At 26.8% G+C, this 22,055-nt stretch overlaps 1 protein-coding gene across 4 annotated transcripts in view; it reads left to right on the forward strand.

Annotated features, from left to right (window-relative positions):
• Nucleotides 1-2,666: 2,666 nt before the first annotated feature.
• The window catches only part of LOC129981769 (paired box protein Pax-6-like), a 256,014-nt gene continuing 236,625 nt past the window's right edge, over nucleotides 2,667-22,055 (forward strand). For 3 of the 4 annotated variants that reach the window (XM_056092763.1, XM_056092767.1, XM_056092766.1), the window contains exon 1: nucleotides 2,696-2,775. The gene's annotated coding sequence lies outside the window, so the exon portion shown is untranslated. Of the gene's footprint in view, nucleotides 2,776-22,055 lie in introns of all 4 variants that reach the window. The other variant, XM_056092764.1, reaches the window with a different exon arrangement.

The raw sequence follows: 22,055 nt of genomic DNA on the forward strand, positions 1-22,055 counted from the left end.
AATTTTTTTACCTCTAAGAAATTTCTTGTTAAAGTTCTGAAAACTGATAACTGCTACACACAGCAATGTTGAGGTTCGAATTATTTTTTAATTTCCCGGATACGAAGTATACAAAGAGAAAGTAAAATTATCTTTAAAAAATTAGCTCTAGTTAATGACGACTGTTCACATTTCAGATCTCTCTGAATCCGAAAATTGAATTTTTCAGATTATATTTGTCTATCGTGAGCAAGATAACTCAAATACATCTTGAGACAGACAGATGAATGAATTTTGGTATGCAGTCTTTACAGAAAATTTTTAGATTTCTGTTAAATTTTGAACAAAATCCATTCACAGATGTTTTTCTGCCCGACTGCTTGAGTACAAACGAACAAAATTATTATAAAACGTAAAAAGTTAAATAACTGAAATTTGATACATAGATTTAGTACTCAAAAATGAAGAGATTTAAATAAACGAAATTTTTTATATGATCTTGCAACTACAATTGTAGTTCTATGATATATCAAACACCCAAAGTTTAGCGCTTAATCGCTTAAGACAAAAATCGCCAAAGATCCTTCACTAGATTTATCACAAACTCTAGATTCATACCGTAAAGGGATATTTCCCAAGTATTATTCACCAATGCTACTCAATTAATACCCAAAACCCGGTTTTCTTCACTATACAACTTAGAACATACATGTGGGATTCTAAAAATAAAAATCATGTCATTCGTGGCACTGACGGCATTGACCAGTACTCACAATTCTCCGCGGGTTGAAGTGGATGACATTTTGATTGCAATATATTTGAGAAAGTTTTGGGGAGACCGCTTCCACTGGTTTATATATCAACTTCCTAGTCGTCTGGGGACTGACTGTGATAAAATCTAAAAAATATTTTTAAATTACTACTCATATGATCGAGATTATTAAATTTACTTGCAATAAAATTTGTTTAAAATATTATATCTGAGAATTAATCAAAAGGTAAGGAATAGTAAAAAATAGTAATAGTTTAGTTAACAGTTTAGTAACTTCCGTTCATCTTCTTATCCATTCATTTATTACATGCAGTTCAAAAAACAAATAAAAAACTTATTTATATTCAGGAGATGGAGAAGGATTTCAACCAAAAATAATTTCTTTTCTATAAAGATTTTAGTTTCAATTTTTTATTCTTTAAAAAGTATATAATTTGCTCAAAATATGATTTCAACAACAAATTAAAAAATTTTACATGAAAAGATAATGAAAATTTTAAATGAATATTCTTTCGCATTAATTTATATTTTTATTTTAAAGGAAGTAGGCTCATTTAGGTAATTAGGAGCGAAATTTGTGGATTTCGTCCTTTTCTTCAATTTGAAATGTTCTTATGATCTGGAAAATGGGCGTATAATCTATCAGAGTGCATAATCATGTTCTGGAAAATTCACTGAATAATGTAATTTTCTCCAAATTAATTTTTGAATTAATCAGTAAAATTACTACTTTCATATTTCGTCTTGTACGTTCCGAATTATCCCAGAGATTAGGGAGTAAATGGGAACACCTATTTTGGTTTCAGAACAAAGTAATGAACTAATTTGAATAGAATATATTTGAAATGATATGAAATTGTTTCTTATTGCCTCAGAATTCACCGCACCGTCTGATCCAGCTACTCCAAAGTACTGCATATTTTTTTTACAGTTTTAAAAAAATAAATTAAATAAAATTCTATTACAAGGAATATTGCATGCAATCTAGCACATTTAATGGCTTCAATTTGGAGCAATTTGTAATATCACGTTTCTGTGATCGTTTGTGTGCGTGTGTGTGAGAGAGAGAGAGCGAAAGAGAGAGAGAGAGAGAGAAAGAAAAGAAAGAATTATAGGATTACTAAAAGATACAAAAGTAATCATGAGAGTTGTTACTTTTTTTTAATTAAAAGCTTATAGATTCTAAATTAGATTCGTGATTGGGCTGAAGCAGAACTGTTACTCAATATCAATATTACTATTTTTTAGATGAGTTCTTTTGCCTCTATGATTAATATAAGATTCAATAATTCTTTTAACAAATAATCTTTGAATATACCTGGAAGTTAATCAAATTTGAAATTCTAAAATGTTTTTTTTTCCTTGCTAAAGATTTTATTAAACATTCATTTTTTCTGAATTATCTTGAGACCAATCGAAGAAAAATATAGGATCGTGGAGTTTATATTTAAATTAAAAAGTAGTAATTTAAAATTATTAATGAATCTCCAGCCCCACCCAGAAAAATCTTGGTAAAAATTAATTGAAGAAATCAGTACACAAATTAAGCTGTTTTAGTTTTTTTTTTCATTTGTTTTAAACTAAAAATAAATGGTAATAATTTGGCAATACAGTTTTTAATGAGAGTAAATGTAAAAAAATAGAAAACAAATTTACATTTTAATTGATAATTGAAATGGTTTTTATAGGAAATTTGACTTTCCCAGTTCTTAATTTTGCACATATCCCGCTATTGAATAAAAATATACCTTGTTATAAAACGTTTGAACAAAATTCAAATAAAAATGCAGCTGATGAATAAATTTCATCAAACCTGTTAAAAAACTACTCTAAAATCTTAAAAACAAAAGTCATGCAACTTCTAAATAAAACGGGAATTTTCACAACTCATCTGTAATGGGAGGAAACTGCAGCCCTACTCTGCCGAGATAACAACTTCAACCACGGTGCGTGACACACGGGTGTCGAGGAAAATTCCTGTTATGTCGCTACGGTGTAATGTAAATCATGCGTACTTAGATAAAGTGAGTGTGAATTTCATTCTAATAATGTGCTTTTACCTCTCCTTTGTAGACATATCTGTACAAAACTAAAATAAATTATTTGAATTTATGCAAATTATAAGATGTGCATTCAGTTGAAATAGAATTAAATTTGGTTAAATATCATAATATGAAAACTCTTTGAGGAATAGAGCTAAAACCGGAATATCTGAGGCATTTTGTAATATTTTTTATTCATTTTCTTTCATTTAAGACGATGAATTTAATTTCTGCTTAATCGCATCTCTCTGTTTAACAATCAAAAGTTTCAAAATCCACGAATTTTGATTGGTCAATGATTAATTCGCCTTCTGGAAATCTGATAAGTCTATGACTTTCTGAAGTGAGACCGAATCGCAAATTCGGCTATGTAAACTATGTTATTTTAAATATTTTCTTCATTTTTTTTTCATTTCAACAACGAAATTTTTTGTATGATCAACGAGACAGTTTATTCCTATACTGACTATGAAAATTTCAAAGAAGAGAAATATTAATTATTAATTATTCCTTCATGTCATTTTTAACTTTGAAGGGCAACAACGTTTGTTCCTGAATTTTCGTCTTGTAATTTCTTTTCCTATTCATTTTTGAAACTCAAATTGTCTGCTTCATATAGTTTAATGTTTACGTATCTGTTTTGTGAAAGCAGATTTATTGTTAAAAGCTTATATTTTTGATATTTATTACTCTTTGTATAGAAAATTTATGAATTTCAATTGCTATATTTTTACCATGGATATTACTATGGCCAATTAATATTAATAATTTCGAAAAAATATTTGTATTCATTGATGGTTTTATAATTTTCATTATAAACACCTTTTATATGAGAGAAGAAGTATATATTTATATATATATACTACATACACTTTATATATATATATACAAATATATTTATATTTTGTAATATAAAATTTGAAAAATTCTTCGAATTAAGAACCATATTATAAAGTACGTTATACCTAGATAACTATATACATATACAATTTTAAAAAGAAAATTTTCAATTTTGAAGGAAATAAAAAATATTATCTGACTTTTCTTAAAATATTTACTTTTTTATTGCATGTTTTTAGAAAATGGTCATTTTATAATTGTTAAGCTCAGAAAAATATCAAAATAAATGCATAAAAATTGTACCGAATGAAAATATCTATAAGCAAGAATTTTATACCATATATTAATTTAAATTGTGAGCATATTTATATAAAAATCTTTCAAAAAGAATTTCGCATAATTTGTTTCAAAAATAATCTATCTGCACTGCAAGATTTGCATTTCCTAATTCTGAATGACTTTTCTAAACGCTTACTTTTATCAGTATATCGTATTTAAAAGGAAAAATATTTTTTATTAAAAATCTGGAGATCAGAATAAAATTTATAGAATGTGGTCGCAGAAGGAAGAGTTTCAAACAAATTGGAATCGTAATCATTTTTATAATGCAGTTTAATTATAATAATTTATTTTATATAATTAATGTTTAGGAATTTTTTGTTTCTTATGATGTTATTCATTGGGAAATTATAGCTTTTTCCTTCGGTTTTCTGTGCCTCAAACTTTAAGATTTTTTTTTAACCTCGATATTTATTAAAAAGAATTTTTTTTTACTTTAAAAAAGCTTATCATTATTTTTCATCCTTCATTTCGTATTATATGCATAGGATTTCAAAAGGCTTAAAATAATAGTCATTCATTGAACCTGCTAAATATATAAATAAATTAGAAATATTAGAAATGTGAACAAAGAGAGTATTAACATATATATATATATATATATATATATATATATATATATATATATATATATATATATATATATATATATATATATATATATATATATATATATGATGATGATGATTATGATGCACTACTACAATAAATACTCTCTATATTCACACTACTAATATTTCTAATTTAAGAACTCATTTTTAAACTTTTATCGTGTTTATAATCTTTTTTCTTAAATTAATTTCTTTTGTTTAAAATATAGAGATCAAGCGCGTATACAAGTTTTAAATTAAATATTAAATTATTTACCATTTATTTTAGCTTCCTTCTCATATTTGTTTTGCAATTCCGGAGACGTAGAAGTCTTTACTTTCGGAAACGGGACTACGAGAAATATAAATAATGAAGAAATTCTATTCTATGTAGAAATTTCCCTAAAGATATAACGTTTTTCCCACTTTTACGAATTATAATAGTCATTTTTAACTTACAATGCTTTCTAAAATGAAGAGTATGACACTATGAATCCACAAACCAAATAATATGGAAAAAATGTTCTCAAAATTCTTGTAATAAAATAATATCACTTGCTTGCATGAATTTTCGAAAAAATATATCTTAAGGTAATGTCTAATAATAACCGATGAATCGGATTATTAAAAAATGTGTTCAGGAATATGTGCATAATTATAATATAGAAAAAGCATTTCGTACAGGTTTATCTCAATCTGTTAAAAATGTACTTAGTTGCTTCACGTGTCTTAATATAAATCTCATTTCTTCATTATTTTTCTGCATGAATTTGCTTTGCAATTTGAATTCTCATGCCTAATACATCAAAATGATTCATTTTTCTGTCAATTAAAAATATATTGCTGATTCTTTTGGCAGAAAAGATGTTACAAAATTAAAACTTTATATTTACATATGGTCATATATTTACAATACTATTCATAAATTTCAAATTCTTTTAATAATGTAAATTTCTAAAAAAAACTGTACAGTGATCATTTTTTCATTAATTAATTAAATGCGAATAAAGTTTCATTTAATTACAATTGAATAAAGACTGATTGAATTGAATTTTCAAGAAAAACGATTCGAAATAAAGTACTAATTTTATCGGAGTGTATTATTATTATTTTATTACAATTTGTAAAATTATAAATGTTTCCATTATATTTCTTCAAAAGTTAAAGTAATATGTATCCTTTTACCCAATTTTAATTATGATAGTTTTTGAGTGCTATTTAAAATAATAATAAAAAAAAATTCGTGAACATTTTTCCTTTAGCTGTTTCTGATACTTCCATAGAAAGTGGCGAGTTGTGGCGTGTGGTCCGAAAAGATTTTATTTGAATATTACTCAAACAGACGTTTTCAACAGATAAAGATTCCTTCAAATGATCGAAATTGCTTTTTTTCTGACAGTTTATCACTACTTTTTTATCTTGCAATTTTGAGTACATTTATAATTATGGAATTTCAATGAAAATTTTTAAATGAGGTAATTCGAAATTAAAATAATGTTTATTCCCTGTCACCAGTTTGAGGATTAATATGCTCTTTTACCTTTAATTTCCATAATTTCTAAAAATCAGAATATTTTTATAATCACTATAATTTGCACATAAATAAGTACATTTAAATATCTTTACTGCATGAAGCGACAATGTGCAAGTAAATAAATGTTCTAAATATAAACGCATTTAAGATTTTCTTTTGGCATGATGACAATGCGTAATTTCCTATAAATCAAACTATAATTAATCGATATAAATTTAATATTTTTCTTCTCCAGATTTTTTATTTTTTCTAGTTGTACTTCTTAGTGTCGTGGCTAATTTCCACATATCTGCTGGAATTTTATCTTTGATGGTTGATTCTTTTTTTTTTTTTTTCGTTTGTATTTTTCGTTTTTTTTTTTTTTAATTTTACTATTGTAATTTAATATTTGTTAGACATTCAAGCTCATTCTTTAACCAAGACTTGCCTTTTCTCCTTTCATATTTTTGTACTTCTGTTAATTTCTGTTTTGTATTCATTTGTAGATTTTTCTTCTAGTTTTTTTTTTCAAATAAGTACAACTCAATTTTTCTTCGCTTTTAAATTTTGTTAATTGCTTTACAGTCTATTGTCAGATTAATCTTCATATAGAATGTCACAATAAATATTTTTTGCACAAAAATGTTGCTTTGGTATGAACATTTTCACAGAGTATAAATTTTATGAAAATAGTCATTTCATAAAAAATTCTTCATTTCTTTCTACCAAAAATTGATAATGTTGTTAAATTTCACCATAGATGTAAATTGCTATCTATTTGAGCAGAAATGGTAAAAAAAAATCAGTTTTCATTTATGACTTATTTTCATCTATAATATTTTTTTTCTTGTGGTTTATTTTCATATAAAAAAGTGTTTGCCGTTCAAAAATCGGGGAACAAAAAGAAAAAGGAAACTCTAACTTATTGTAGGTAAAAATGAATTTAGCAATCTTCTATTTTATATTAATAAGCTGTGTTAAGCTAATAATATTCTCTGATACAGTCTTCAAACAAATATAGAAGAATCTAAAAGAAGGCTCTTTGAAAATACAATTATTACTGTTACAAATAGTTACTTTAATGTAGATGTAAATTTTTAAAAAGTTTTGTGAAAAGTCAATGCGCGAATTTAGAAAAAACTCAAAATTATTAAAATTATGTGCATTTGATTTAATGCAAATATCAATCATGAAAATATTTTAGCAAATTTTTTGTTAATAAAAAGGTTTTTAAAATTTTTTCAAGTTTTATTCATTTCAAATTTTTTATTAATAAAATTTTCTATGAATAAAGCAAGTACTCAAGCTCGATCGTTTAAATGGAACATAAATTTTAACCATTACCATAAATAGTCATTTAATTAAACATATGCGTTCTATTATTTGTTGCACCACAGAGTGCTAGACGTTGTCTCCTATAGCAGTTTTCTGATATATAATAATACAATTTATTTAAATTAAATGTACTTGTTATGTCTTACAAATTTTCTCCCTAATTAAACTATAAACAACTCATGGTTCAGGAATTTTTTGTTATATTTTTTCTTTTCTGCACAGAATACAGTCGCAGAGAAAAATAATCTGGTTCTTTTATAACGCACTTGGGGTATGACATGAGCAAAGTAAAAATTGAAAAAATTTTATTGGAGAATGCAGTAAATATCAAGAAAGAAGAAAACTTTTGATACAATTAACGCCGATGTCAAACTACAGAATCTGAAATTTAAAAAAATTAAAACGCAGGACTTAAAAATCTTTTTATTTATATCCCCATCAAATTTTGATCACAAATCTGCTTTACTTTATTTTTGCTTCAATTTTCATCTATTATCACCCGAAGAACTTTCTCCAAATATCATTATCGTAAAATGGGCTCCTTGTTCTTGCACAACGAGCGATTAAACGTAATGTGGTGGCTTGCATGTGGTAGGTTGAAACGTGAGCCATTTTCTTAAATCTATTTTGCTTATTAATTGTTATATTATTCTAATAAATATGTTAAAATAATTCTTTTATTTTTTTAAACGTATTATGTATTTTAATGTATTTTAAAATGTTGGTTTCCTTGTAAAAGACTTCTTAATTTTTTTTAGCTAAAAGACTAAATTAAAATTGGTCACGTAGTCTGCCAAATGTTTCATGTGGTCTGATAGAGAGAGTCAAATCTTTTAGTATGATAGATTTTTCAGCTACGTAATTAAGGGAAGATTCTTCTGTGGTTCTCATGGACCATCCCGGCAAATGACAAAATGGGAAATAATATTGCTACATTTTATCCCATTTTAAATGTCGAAGAATGGAATCTACCCTTATTTATTTGAACACTTGCAAAGTTATCCTACGTTATTTTTAAGGATATGAATGTAATATTTGCTATATTTTACTGCTTTTAAAATATTGTTCCTTATAAAATAATAATTATTTATTTCATACATATCAATTCACAGTTCAGATTATATGCTTAATTTCTTTTATCTATACTTAAATTGTATTTTTACCAATGAGATGGTATTGAGTAGTCAGTAATAATTAACAGTTCCTGTCTTTTTATTAGCTTTAGGTTGTTTCAGACATTTCTTTTGAAATTATATTTATATTCTCAGTAATAACATGATTATTATTCTATTACTGTTTTTTAAAAAAGCATTTAACTTTGTTTTAAAATAATTTATTTTTAAAAGTATCATATATTTGAATCGATAGTTGAAACACGTCTTGAATATGATAAATTTCAATAAAAAAATAATAGCAAAACAATGGAACAATCTCGGCTTGTTTGTAAAATCATTCCATGAAATATTTCAAGCATTGTTTATTTTTCAAGTCTCTACTAACAACGAAGATTAATATGGGTGTGTATGGGGGGGGGGGTGCTCTCCTGGCTTTACTTAGAGCTCAAAGTTGGCCCATATGCACACTATGGAAGGTAAAAATAAAATTTAAAATTCCTCGGAGTGATTTTTTTCTGAAATTTTAATTAAAATTTTCGATAATTAAAAATAAACTGAAATTTGAAATTGTTTCGCTATAACTTTCGAAAATATTAGAGCTTATATTTCTTATATATAGACATCTGACCTTAATTACTTTCATATCAACTTAACATTAAAATATTATGTCTTTAATGATGCCAATTATATACTATTTAATTTTTCTATTTTTAATCAATCTTTAAAAATATTTAAAGCGTTAAGTTCAGTTAAACTAAAAAGTTAAAAGTTTAGAAACATTTTTGCTTAAGAGATCATTAAAAAAATGCCAAAAGAAAATGATTAATTAAAATATTTAGATGCCATTAATACGGAGGAACTAACTGCTTGCCCAAAGTGGCTTGTATTTGAGAAGATGAATACTTTTTTATATGTTAAAAAAAATTGCATTTTCTAAAAAGTAATGTTAATATTTCAGGTAAAAAGTAATTATGCATGTATAAGAATGAGCTGTAAAATGATAAATTTCAATGTTAAAATTACAAAATCTCATATAAAACATGATCTGAATAAAATAGTGGATTTCATTAACGAAGAATGAGTTGGAAATGATATTTCGTGAGTTTTTCAGCAGATTCTTTTTTTTATTCCCTTCTTCTTTCTATTTTATTTATTTATTTAATTTTCTTTCTATTCCCCCTCCCAATTCCGCATTTCAGCGTGATATGTTTAATAAAAACGAAATTTTTCCACCAATTTCAACAGACTGAGTTATTTGTTTTATCATATTCATTTGTCAAGTAGCTACCTGCATGCCATACATTATGCCTGAAGAAACTTCCATCAAAACATTCTTTTGACTCTTGATATCTGCTTTGAGGAAGTGTTCTGTACTTTTTATTCTTGAAACATTACCGAATCTACTTTGAAGTTTCCAAATTTTATGGAAACATTTTTGATATTTCACTATTTCCTATTTAACCCAATACTTTACAAAAGCACCTTATTTTGAAAGTATTTAAGATGGAGCATTTTCAGACGGAACTCTCAACCTTATTTAGACGAGAATGATAGATAAATCTGCATTAGAAACTCGAATTTTCTCCATTTTATAAATGTAACAACGCTGCTTCCACTTATGATCTGATAGCATGTATGCAAAAGATTTATATTTACATTAAAAAGAAAATGAAAGTTTAATTCAAATTTGATATAGTGAGAAAAGATGTCTTTGCCTTTACTTTCTATTTCTATTGCATATATTCTTGAAACAGCACAGCTAAAGCACCGGAATAAAAGAATATAAAAAATTGAACATAGAGGCACAAGAAGTGGTAGTTTGAAAATCAAAATTAAACTTCTTTATTTCAAAATTTAGAACTCGCAAGTATCTTATGTTTTATAATAGTCTTTATTTGTAGTTCACCAGATTAAAATATACTCTCCTAACAATTACTTTACATTCATTTGTTACATTTTTATCCTCCAAATTCCTTTAATACCTTTACTTTATAATAAAATAAGCTTATATAATAAATTTAAATATTTTAGTTTACACAAAATAAATTTGTTGTGTTGTGTATGTTGTATTGTGATTTATGGCACTTTACAAATCTGTTGACAGTTATCTATCAGCGATTTAAGCCGAGTGAGCATCTCTTGTTTTTTCAGTAGCGCCAACTAGGACCAAAAGTACGACTTAGCTACTTCATGCGTCACATTCGCTTGCACAACCTCTTTTTGTTCACATACATCACAAATAGAACACAGAAGAAGAACAACCATGTTCAAATTGGGGCATCCAGATCACGGGGAAGACGCGTTACCCCTATGCCAGGACGCCGGTCTAAATAAATTTACTAAATGAATACAAAATAAATATTTATAGTTTTTTTCCCGTATCAATACATTCAAATTATTTCTAATATACTAGTTTTTACGATTTTTTTTAATCTTTCACTTTTATAAAAATTATTATCATTGTATAATAGCTAAATATATATAAAACAAAATATAACTTTTTCTTGCTAGATCCCTCAATTTATTTTATAAATTATTCTGAATAAAAAAATATTGCCGTGAAAAAAAAATAATTCTAAATATATGTGACAGTTTAAGCAGACCCTCCACGGAAAATCATACAATGTAAAAATTATATTTGAATTTCGACACAAGCATTGCAGGTTCTCTGTTTTAGTTTTATTCAAAGAATAAAGTATAAAAAGCAAACCTAGTAATTTAAAAATGTATGGAAAAAATCGCCACAATAGAAAAAAAAATGCTGGAATCGTTTCTCGTGGGAATTACTAGGCAGGCAAAAACACAACCATTTATTTTCTATCAGCATGGATGTCACTCGAGCTGTGTGTGGTGGACTCGTTTAAATGTCAAAGAAGTTGTTAAGCGGGCGAGACCGACTGCGAATCACATGTTCATTATACAAAAAAATATTGTATGGATAAGAGCCGCACTTTTCAAGTTCCTTTTTGCCACTGGGATTCAGAGGGAAAATGGTGTACTTAGGTGATAAAAGATACTTAGCATTTTAAGCAGTTATTCATCTAGCAGTTCAAGTTGCTTGAATAAATTAGAGGTAACTTTTAAAAAATGCCATGTTATTTATAATTATGAAAAGACTTTAAAAAATATCTTAAAATAAAATTAATAATTATACTTAACGTAAGTTGACAAATAAAATGCCTTATATTGAATTTATATGTTTTTCTCTTTTTATGTGATTGCTATAACCTTCATATCAAAATAGTTACGAATCATTGCAATAATTCTTGATATTAAACAATATTAAGAATACTATTTTACATTTTGAGACATTTTCAAATTCACTGAAAGCTAACATTTAAAGGAGTGGGAAAAAAAAAGAAAACGAATAAAAGCATAATATCAGTCAAAATATTAGCAACATATATTAAATGTCTGACATCATGTAAAAGGAAAAATAAGGCATTTAATATATGTTGCATGCTCATTAATTCTTTCTTCTTTTTCTTTTGACAATCACTTTCAGTTCTGTACGATAATATATTTTCTAGTTTGAAGGTATACCAAGATTTTCCAGATTATTTATGAATTCAAACAAATCGGTAAGAGGGCTTAGTTTATAATCTGTATAGCAAAGCAGGTTTTTATGCGTAGTATATATTATGCATTATTATAATTAATTATATACCTTATGATGTTTAAAAATATTATGTTTACTTATGAAAATTCTTTACGCATCATACAGAAAAATGTAGTGAAAATAGAATTCGTTTTTGTTTCATATCTAGAAAAATGTATCTTGATATGATTAAAGAAGCGTATGAAAGAAGTGTCGAGCAACTCAAAGATATAACAAGTCATATCAATTAGTAAATAAGAATAATTTCATATGGATTCAACGTTCCCAGATATATCTCTGGTACACAAAGATTTATATTCATTAATGTAAGCTCACTTTCTCACTGGAATTTTATATATGGTTCTGTGTTGAACGTAAATGAAGGACCTCTTCATTAAGAAATCTAATTTTATGACATAGCTTTAAATTGCCAGCTACACATTTAAATTCCAGACACTTTTATGCAATGCCAACAATTATGGCTAACTCGTGCAAAAGCTACCTCTTTCCGATCTCGACAGAAATGTATAAAACCTACAATAAAAGGCTACTTAAATCGTGAAGTTTATCGCAGTAATATTAAGGATACAAATTCTAACTGATTGGTATTTGTGATTAGAACAAGTAAAAATTTTACCTCGTGACTGGAATGCCAGATTCAACTGATCTTGACATCCCGATAAAGTTAAATATCTCTGCCATAAAAAGATTCTTCCATCTTGATTGTTATCATAAGAAAAATTCTTTTTGTAAGATTCAGAATTTAGCTTTTTTCCCTGAATAAAATAGGCTTTAGCAACGTTTTAATTTCATCTATGATCATTTCTATTATTAAAAAGATTTTTGTATGGTGATCAATATAAAAGCTCAGTTCCTGAAAAAAAAATTATGTTTTATATTATTTTTAACATGTTGAACTACAACTTAAATTCATATATATAATCTTTGTTAAATATTTTTACCAAAAGGACAATTGCTTCAATAAATAATTGTAAAACGTTTTTTTTTTTTCTATTTAGTGTAAAATAATTCTATCACGTTTATCCAACCTCTCTGAATTAAAATTTGCTATAATTTAAATACCTTTATTCATAAGTCAAGAAGTTGTATTCACAATACCTTTTACATTCTTTGCCTCTTTCGATAGATAAGGCTCTCTTACCTCCATCAAAATTGTTTTTGGTAGAAACGGAATCAAAGCAAAAACAAAATTACAAATATAATGCAATAAAAATGTCTGCTCACAGACTTCCACACTCATATATTTTGAATTTTTTTATGTATTGCATTTTCAAAAGTACTGCTTATGATGGTATCATAACTCTTCCATGTTTTTATACATTTGAAGATTCAATTTGTTTCTTCTAACAACTATTAGAGTGGCACTGTCACATTCCAAAAAAAACCAAGTGGAAATAAACTACAGCAAAATTAAATCTACATCTTATATTAAATAAATGAATTTTTTTATCATAATTATGTTGTGCATTTGAACAGAAATGTACCGAATTAGTTCTTCTTATTTTACATAGTTTATTTGTCGAAGGCATTTCTGTCAATATCAAACGCCTCTGTGAAACTTAGTCTGATTCACCATTTGGCGAGATGTCTCCAATTCATTGTTCCTCGCATCCACGAGATTGTCACATTGACACTTGGCGTCGAAAGTATAAACCTGTTTAACCATCATCTTCTCCAAGTACCTAAGGGAGGAAAAGCGGCGCTTTCATTTTTTTTTTTTTTTTTTTACCGAGGAGGCCTCACGTTAGTTAAATACTGCGCGCAGGCCACTCTTGACGGTAAAATTATCGACCGATAATATTATGATGTCACCCTTGCTGTTATTGTCACGGTGGGGTTCGAATCGTTCATGGAGCCCTCCCAGGTAGACAGAGGCAGTTGTTCTCTAAATCTGACCCGTGCCTGCTAGGTCATCCGGGTCTTTGTCTTCTTCACTTCTGGAAATCGTTACCATGCTAATGCTTTTGCACCTGTTTTTATTAGAAAGGATGAGATGTTACCGAAATTGGGATTTTTTTTAAAGGATACCTTTTTTCCCCTTCCTTTTCTCTAATAGTGTAGTTGAAAATTTATTCAAGAAAACACAAGTGCCTTTTGCAATAGATCAGTTAAAATAATAGCCTTTGTTCTTATTTACTAGTTTTATTCAAATGATTACATTGTAATGATTTTTGTATATTTAGTATTTAATAAATACTATTTCATACTCACATTTGCATCTTTGTTTAAATTATTCCATGCGATATTAATCATTTGCTTAAATCTCTTACGGTGAATTTTTGAAATTTTTATAATTCCTTTTTTATGTGCATCACATACTCTAAGAATAATATTTTATTTTTGTATATATATGCATTAGATTTTTATTTTGATATTTAATATTTCAGTGATGATTTTTCCCCCATCATCATTTTTGGATCAGCTTTTGGGAAGCGAGGAATAAATTTAAAATTTACGACACAGAATTCTTATATTTCATTTTTTAGCATAAATGTCAGTTTTTTTTTATTTGATAATCTATGTTTGCAAGTTAAAAATCTAATAAAAATATTCGGTTCCTTATCACTTACATCATAAAAATCTTATCTAAAATTTTATTTAAAAGACATCTTTAATTTTTATTAAAAGCATGTGGCTTAAGAGATAAATAAATATTACAATATAACCATGTGCCAAATTTGAATAATTATTAAAATTATCAGGAAAACATACTAATTGACAAATTTTGTTAAAATGTCATTTAACATTTTCAGCATCTTTCAATGCTTAAATATTCAATTACAGTTCAATTTTGCTTATATTCACTTATACTCTATGAAGGAGTTTTGTTAATGATTTGAGCACATAAAAAAATAAAAGATGAACATGTAAAAGATTTTCTACACATTTGCATACGTAGAAAAATTACATACTGAGCTTCAGTATCTGATATGAATTATTTAATAGCTTTTTAATAATGTCTCTGTAACTTTTAAAATATGCAGCATTAATTTAAATTTCGAGTTTATTACTAAACTAACATTTAATTTTTCTGGCATTAAATTGAAGCACAATTTAAGATATTATATCATCATGTAGTTTGGATTCTTGAAACAAATTTTAATATTGGAATGAAATATTTTTAATTAATGCCTTTATAATTTTCAGAGAGTGATACATCAATTCAAATTTAGGATCCATTACTCAATTTACACTTATTATTATTAATATTGAGTTGCAGCACTGCATAAAATTCTATGTAATCCTGTAATTGTGAATCAGAAAATGACTCCATTAAATTATGCATTTAGCTTTAACTTGCAAGTATTTTTCATACTCAGGAATTTACATAGTCAGTCAATTATAGATATGTAAAAATTCAAGCAGGTATAATAACGGGAAGTGCAGCATAATAGGGCAAAAAAAGTTATATGTAATTGCGCAAGAGATATTCGTAGTGAAAAGATGAATCAATTTATTTCGAATCCCATTATTGAAGCATACTGTTGCAATAGCAGGGAAGTGACAGCAATAAAAATAAACTCTTTTCGACGCAGTTGATGTATGGATGAGTCATGAAAAATGAGAGATGAATATTCAAGAGAAAAATGAAAGAAATCTTTCTGCAATTTGTAGTTTCTCTTAGTAACTTAAAAATTTTATTCTGGAACGCACCAATATTTACATAAAATAAATCATCATGATCAATACTCTTTTATTATTAATTATTATTTTGCAGTTGTATAAAAGAGAATTAATTAGAATTTATCAAAAGCATACTAAAATTACGCTTTTTCTATTCTATCCATATGAACAAAACATTTAGAAAAAAAGTTCTGTAGCTGCTGTGCAATTCGCTCATTCGGATTTCATACACTTGATTTAATTTTTTTTGTTTTACTTTTTTGTATTTGATGAATATACAATGTTGGTGTCCACTCCCATCGTGGTCCAAAAGCTATTTTTTTACCATTAGATATAGACATTTATTTCGATTTGGAAAAAAATTGCTTTAAGTGAGGTAAAGAATTGTAGATTCTTTTTTTTTTTTTTTGAGTCAGTAAATGCAGTTTGAAAAAATTACGAAAATCTATTTCTATGTACCCCCCCCCCTGACTTATTAGGAATAGACAGTCTTAATAGGCAATTTAATAAAAATATATTATACTCTTTTGCGGCTAAATCCGATTGACTTTAGATTGCTATCCCTTATATTGTAATCCCCTAGTAAGTGAAAATACTAGCAAGCACGTACACACAGAGAGAGAGAGAGAGAGAGAGAGAGATCCAGGTAAAATCTAAAACATTTCAAACTCAAGGATAAAATGTATAACATTTATTTCAGTATGGTTGGGAGAGGTATCTTAAGAAGGCATTAAAATATTTTGATTCATGTTCATCCTTAAAAATTTATTCATATGGTATTAATCTCAATGCAAAAAATATGATTAGCACTTTATTACTGTTTAATGCACAACACATGGCAAGATAGTAATCTGCAATAATTTTGACAGAGAATCAAGGCGTCTTTCAAAATTAGGCAGGATTTTTGACCTCCGCCTTTGCTAATATTGTTGCATACAATTTCACAAATTAGAAAAATCATGAGCTTCTGCAATTTCATTCGTGCGCATCATCAGATATTTCAAAAAGGAATTACAAAATTCGAAAGAATAAGCCTTAAGTAGACTAAAAAAATAGGCGTTTCTTATTAAATCTAGATATTTCTATAAAAATAGAGATAAATAAAGAATTTTCTCCTCATTTGTACTCAATTTTTTTATTATAATTATAAGCGTAGCGTCAAGTAAATTGGTCCTAAAAGAATACACTTCGGAAGAACTGCCTTTGCAGAATATCTTCTATCCCATATGCATCAAAAAATCTGTATTACAATGCAAATTCAAATTTTAAAAGGGGTCTTAACCATATTAAGCTTATAAATCTCATATTAAAATTCTTATGATGTGAGACAGAATTTACATACAAAGAAGATAGCCACATTTTGACATATTGTATCCTACAATATCTACTTTTCTACACGAAACCTATCAGAATTTAAAATGTCACCAATAGTCGATAAGGATGCATTCCATTATATATGAGATACAGAGATTATATATCCAGGGAGTAAATAACGAATATTAAAACTATTGAAATCATGCAAGTAATAACATAAATACCTCAAGTGGTGTAATAATGTTCAGTGGACAGATCTAAGTTAAAATGATGCTCACAAATAAAATAATTTGAATTGCCGACCGCTTTAACTTTGGATGAGTTGCTATTTAACATCTGCAAATTAGAGCTTAAAAACTCTTTAAACTTAAAAAAATTAATTGTTTAGTAAAAAATTAAAAACTGATTAATTTAAAAAAGTTTGGCTAATTAATTGTTTAGTAAAAAAAAGCTTCATGACTTTGGTATTTAGAAGACCAAAATGATCCTATTATTAAAGAAGAGTGAATTCAACGAGGTTGAAAAATATGTAATTTCATAAATGAGTAGTGAACAGATAGCATTTTTAGAGATTGGATTTATGGCATTAGTCAGTGATTCTTCAACTACTGATAGACACAACTTTAGGAAGAGCAAGTGCTAAAAGTGGAATTAAGTCGGAAAATCTAATTATTAAGGCCACAATTCGTATTTTTAATGCGATGTTCTTAAAATAATTCAACAAAATAGTCTTTAATTGAATAAAGTATTCTTTTCAAAACATGCTTTTAATGCTCGTAAAATTTAGAGATGTATACAAGTAACATAGAAAAGCCATTTTCTTTAAATAGTTAGAAAAACCATTAATTAATTATTTGTTGATTGAGATATTTTCTTCATTTTTTCTTCATTTAATCTTCATATACCATTTCTAATCATTTTTCAGGGTAGCTCAATTTTTCCGAGAGTTCTAAGAAATGACAAGGTGCGCATTCGTAATTTGAATCAGATCTTAATTTTATTCAGCAAAAAGAATTTTACCAATTTTACTTCAATATCATTATAAAAGAATTTTCTGAAGTTTTAGTTCTCTTCAAATTACTATTTCAACTATATTCTTATTTCTCTATTATTAAGTTTTAAAAGTAATTCACCAGTTTCTCACAGTTCAAATATGTAATTCTTATATGGCCTTTTTTTTTAAAAATATTTTCCGCTGTATAAAATCTAATTAAGAAATCATCAGCTTTGCTCATTATAGAACTGTAATATTTTTTGCAGGCTTAATGCTTGTAGCATTGAACCTTATATAATTTTGTAATGCAGTTTATAACTCTGTGAATACTTTATAACTTTATCGACACACTAATTAGTTCATTGTTTCGAGGTTTCGTTTAATCCATTAATATGTGCAGGTTGTCTTAATGAAGGTGACAAAGGTTAAAGTCTAAGCTATTAAAAGGTGAAACATAATTAACTAGTTGCCCTTGCAGACAGAAAACGTGAGGAAAGATTAGTCAGCTTTCCTAAATTCTTTGCAACGCTAAATTAACGAACACACTCAATCACTTTTTGACAGTATTCAGCGTTTATTTGAAAGCTATTTTTTAAAAAAAATGAGGCATAATTTACTGTTTAAAAATATATCTAAGGATATTTATAAAATAGTGCTACATTTTAGTTAAATTTATACCCAAAATAATTCCAATAATTCAAGTTTAAATTTTTTTTATTCATGTAAGCCACTGCAAATAAATACTTCATGCTTCAAGTTACTAGAATCTTTTTTATATTAGTATTCTCGAAAAAATATTCCTTCAACCAGTCATTGAATGAAAAGGTAAGTTATATAGTTATTTTTCTAGAATTTATGGAAGATTATAAGCACTCTATGCCAAACTTATTTCCATCAAACTTCTGTTTTTTAACTAATAAGCATGTGTTTATTTTTAAGAGATTCTTGATGACTGATTTTTTAGAAAGAACGAACTAAGTTTTTTCTTCTTTTTTCTTGAGAAGCATAAAATATCAAATTTAATTTTTCCTTGATTAATAAAAAATTATAAACACTGGGATTATTATTACCATCGTCAAAATCTATAATTCCATGGATTGTATTACGCCATTAAAATAAAATCCTTACTTAGACTTGTGTAATTTTAAAAATAAAACAAATGAAAACAATATTAGAATTAAACACATGATTTATAGAGTGAAATCTGTATGAATCCCATCAACTTTGATATCAGAAAAAATGATAAAAAATGAATTGTTCTTATCTACTTCTCAGTCTTTGACATTTTTAATTTTAACTTTGTTTACAAAACAAACGTTGATCATCCCCCGAAAAACTTTTAGCAAAATGGCGAGTATTCTAGTAGTGTTCTTTTAAATGCGGCTGACCTCTTTTATTTTCAATGAGTTTTCTAAGAAATCTCACCTTTGAGTATGGCTACAAAGGTTTTGGTGTTTGTCTCACATACCATTCTGATCGGGTATCTGCATATTCACGAATGCCAGCAGAAATTTTGTGATGGCTTGTTCTCTGAACCTCTACTAATGTACAACACTGTTCGAGTAATAGGTCTTGTGAATTTCATCGGCCAGTATACGTCTGGGATAAAAGCAAAATCAGGAACTTTAGAAAAATATAATTAATGCTTATGCATCACTATTTTTATGAAATAAAAGCTATATTAATATTTGACTAACACATTCATTTTCAGTTTTGAAAATATAATGATGGTATCATTTCTAGTTTCTACGTAAGAAAACACGGGAGTTGAAATCGACTTACTGAACTCAGAAAATTTAATTTATTATATGAATTCAATTTATTCTGAATTTAATATATTTCAGAGTAACATTACGCACTGGTGCGTCGCTCATATTTTTCTAAATCTGTTGATATATATATATATATATATATACTAGCCGCCTTTGGCGACCAGCCGGTTCGCCAATCTTAATGTTCGTTAAAATTTTAATAATTAAATATTTTATGCAATTCCTACTTTAATAGCTTCTTCATCAAAATATTTTAAAACTTCAAATTTGGTAGTCATATAATTCTCCATAATATTATAAACGCCTTCAGTCATAACGTAATATGTATCTCTCTAATTTTCTGTTAGTTCCCGTAGAATTTATTCTATAAATTAAAGTGGAAAGGATTAATCTGAAATTAATATAATAATATTTTTTGCTGAAACAAAGTATTTTTTTGTAAGATGATTACTAAAAACAGTCACTGAGCATTTAAACTTTATGGGCACTAAAGAATATTTTTCCTAATTTATGTAATATTTCAAGAATTTGTCAACAAAATATTCTCAGATTCATTATGACCAGAACGATTAATTAACAATGTTTCATTTTAAATGCATCAAACACTAAGAAAATAAAACGAATCGTTTAAAATAATCGGTCGAAAACAGGTTTAAAAAAACTAAAAAAGCGATGTACTTAAAACTATAAGCGTATGCACAAAATATATAACTAACATAAATACAACTTAATTACAAAAACATGCAACTAACCTAAAAATAATTAAAATCATCCGTTGATAATGGTTGTCATGTCAACAATCAGAACACAATGCGCATGCGTGAAAATGAAAAAGATTTTTTTGGCGGGAAAATTAGTTTTTAATTAATAATTAAAATTCTAATTAAAAATTCAAAAAAAGCGCTATCCTATCTTTTAAGTTAGATCAAACTGCACACGGTGTGCAAATTTTATTAAAATCGGTTAAGTAGTTTAGGAGTCCATCGCGGACAAACAACGTGACACGTAATTTATATATATTAAGATATATATATATATATATATATATATATATATACTTTTAAAATTCAATTATATTGTATTTTTGTAAACATAATCAAAATAAATTTGCATTTATGAGAAAATATGAATATTTTATTATATATATATCTATAAATTATAACAAATAAAAAGCTTCTTTTAGTACCAAAAATTGAAAGATTTAGTATAGGTGTTTGGTAATGGTTGTTAAAACATTTGTAATATACCCAGCTAATTAAATAAAAATCGCGAAACAATTATTTTATTAAACTCCAAAGAGTTAATAGTTACTGCATTTGCAAAAATACATTTGTGTTTTATTGATATCCTTTGTAATTATTGCAACACATCCTGTCTATTATAAGTCTTTTTCCTAAAAGAGCCGAAGTATTAAGGCCAACTAAAATATACTTCAGACTTTTGTTCCTGAAAGAAAACAATTGCCAATCTCCTCATTTAAATACAAAGAATGGGACGGCCTTTTGTCACACGAATCAGGATGAGTCTATCACATGGGAGTAATAGCTGCCTCACTGAAGCGTTAAATAGGAATAAAATTCATCAGGTGGTAAGTGTGGCGGATCTTGCTAACGACATCCGCTGGCGAATTTATATGGATTCATAACAGCGGACAAATCCAAAATGAGTAATACCGATTTAAAATTAAATAATTCTGCAAAAATGGTTTGAAATTGTAATAAAAGAAATAATTCTTATTTAATTGTATAAAAAATATACTTATTTAATTTAGAAAATAATTATTTTATTTTATAAGCTTCGGTAAAGAGCCTTGTAAACATTTTTTCGTTTTGACAAGAAATGCTGGGAATCAATTATAAAACTAATTGCTTAATTTATTTTCTTAAGCGTAATAATAGAACAAAATAATTTTCTTCTTATTTTATCCATAGTATATTAGATTTTTTCGGCAAGTATTTTTATGTTTATTTGCTTTATCAGAAAAATGCACCTTTTTTTAATTCATAATTTTCTTTTATTTTTATAGTGTAAAAAGTTAGTTGACATATTCTATTATTAGAGGCTAGTAATATTTATTGCACAAAAGGCTTATCTTTTTCTATGAAATGTCTTAAATCATATGATGAGTAATTTCTATAGGTAGAAAAAAACTAACGATGAAGATTTAATTTTTAAATTATATTACTCATATTAAACTTCTGAAAGGA

Source organism: Argiope bruennichi, chromosome 8 (genome assembly GCF_947563725.1).
Source record: "Argiope bruennichi chromosome 8, qqArgBrue1.1, whole genome shotgun sequence".
Classification (NCBI taxonomy): Eukaryota; Metazoa; Arthropoda; class Arachnida; order Araneae; family Araneidae; genus Argiope; species Argiope bruennichi.